Source organism: Argiope bruennichi, chromosome 5 (assembly GCF_947563725.1).
Source record: "Argiope bruennichi chromosome 5, qqArgBrue1.1, whole genome shotgun sequence".
Classification (NCBI taxonomy): domain Eukaryota; kingdom Metazoa; phylum Arthropoda; class Arachnida; order Araneae; family Araneidae; genus Argiope; species Argiope bruennichi.
The window spans coordinates 111,544,234-111,546,696 of record NC_079155.1 but is presented as its reverse complement, the minus strand read 5'-3'; positions in this window follow the sequence as shown (position 1 = coordinate 111,546,696).

Here is a 2,463-nt window from a genome sequence, read left to right as displayed (position 1 = left end):
AGGAAACATTAGCTTCCGAAACCACAGAACCACGGCAGAGACTAGCAGTGCACGAGAAGCTGGCAGATGCTTGTGATTACCACCATTCTCGATACGCAACATTCTACATTGGAGTTCAATAATCCAATGTACCAAATTTCACTTACCTTCATTTCTGTTTTGAACTATCGCATTTACAGGCCTGCAAAAGTGCAGACCAACAAAGGTTAATTCCATTAATAAAATTGATTCAAAATTTGACAGCCCTTCAATACTTTAAATACTAACCACGTGTGCTAAAGTTACCCATCTAGATCTTTGTAGTTATTGTGTTTACTTGTACCCTATCAACTGGACAAACAAATTCTCCAGAATGGATTTCGTTCGTTTTGACAGATATCGACACACTTTAGACAAATTCTCCAGAATGGATTTCGTTCGTCTTGACAGATATCGACACACTTTAGACAAATTCTCCAGAATGGATTTCGTTCGCCTTCACAGATATCGACACACTTTAGACAAATTCTCTAGAAGGTATTTCGTTCGTCTTGACATATATCAACAAACTTTAGACAAATTCTCCAGAATGGATTTCGTTCGTTTTGACAGATATCGACAAACTTTAGGCAAATTCTCCAGAATGGATTTCGTTCGTCTTCACAGATATCGACAAACTAGACAGATTCTCCAGAATGGATTTCGTTCGTTTTGACGGATATCGACAAACTTTAGACAAATTCTTCAGAATGGATTTCGTTCGTTTTGATAGATAACGACACACTTTAGGCAGATTCTCCAGAATGGATTTCGTTCGTTTTGCAAGATATCGACAAACTTTGTGCAAGGACCATATATCATAATTCAGTGTTTAACTTAGCGAATTTTTGTGTTATCGTGTCCACAAACAGATAAAAGAAATCCAGTAATATGCGTTTCGAATTCAGGGAGATCTGATATGTGGAAATTCGCGAAAAATCATGAGTTTGAATTTTCTGACTATTATAATATTTTCTCTTTGTATGCATTATATACTTACGAGAAAGTAGAAATTCACATTCTTTACATTTAGGCGAGACGTTGTGCGAATTAGAGCAGAAATATTCTTCCATTTAACACGAAAACTTACTAAACATTTACATTTGGTGAAATTGCAGTTAAAAGGCATTCTCTTAAAACATTTTACATTGATCGTTCGTGGGTCCCATTTCACTATAATATTAATTTAAAGCACGCAAGATTATCGGATAAAACACCATTCAAGAACTCAAATGTACTTGTGCTGTGATGGCGAGTAAAATAAACAAAAAGTTTTAGCACAAAAGATTGCAACTTATTATTATTTTTTTTTTAACTTTGAACTTTGAAAATCGTTTTTCCGTATTCTAGGCATAACCGCGCATTTTTCGAGCGTATTATTGTGTTTACTACCACACGTTTTCGCATATCCCACGCATATTAGCAGGTGCGACGTCACAAAAGGGCGTTCACACCTGACTTTATTTGGAACCTTGGAAAACGGTCGCCGAAAAAGTGGTCGCATACTTTAACTGGCGCCCACTATTTAGTGACGGTCGTTTCCAAACTTCGATGGAAACCGCGTGACCTTGGAACCTAGAGGTATGTGCAAAAGGATGTTCAACTTGGTTTTAACTTTTCACGTTTTTGGTCATATAGGTTTGAATGAGTAAAGGCATTGTTGATTTGGTCAAATAAGATGATGAATGCTAAGTTCACAAAAAAGGCTTCCGCATTTTGTGTTTTATTCCATTAAATATTTTTTTGTTTATGACTAGAATAGATGATAACATTGCAATGGAAGATTTTCAATTATCTTAACGTATCTACTTATCTATTAGAGTGTCTCATAAGTTTCTATCCTATTTCTAATATGAAATGAATACACAATATTTAATGTTTCTGATATTATTTATTTCGTTATATAAGAACTGTTGCTCTATTACCATCTTCCATCTCCCAGGAAGTTTCATTATACCTTTTTTCCAAAGTTGTTATGTTTGGGACAAGAAATAATCTTCGAGGTGCGCTTTTATTTTGCTGATAGATTTAAAGCGCTTATCTCGAAGAGAATTTTTTTAAGGGCAAAAAGAAGTAATAATCAGATGGAGCGAGATCTGGAGAGTACGCAGGGTGAGGTAAAACCTCCTAATCAAACTGTAAGAGCTTCTCTCTTACGATTAATGTAATATGTGATCTGGTGTTGTCATGATAAAAACAACGTCTCATCGGTTCATTCACTTTGGTCGTTTTTTTTTTTTTGCTATGGCAGTTTTCAATTAATCCAGTTGACGACAGTATTTCGTAAAATTTATTGTTTTACCTTGAGGAAGTAACCCGTAAAAAATGACGCCTTCCTAATTGCACTAAATGGACAATGGAATTTTTTGAGGTATAGTCCCGGCTTTGCGACAGTTGAAGGTCTATTGTCTTTACACCAAGTGACATAGACGGCTAAGATATAAG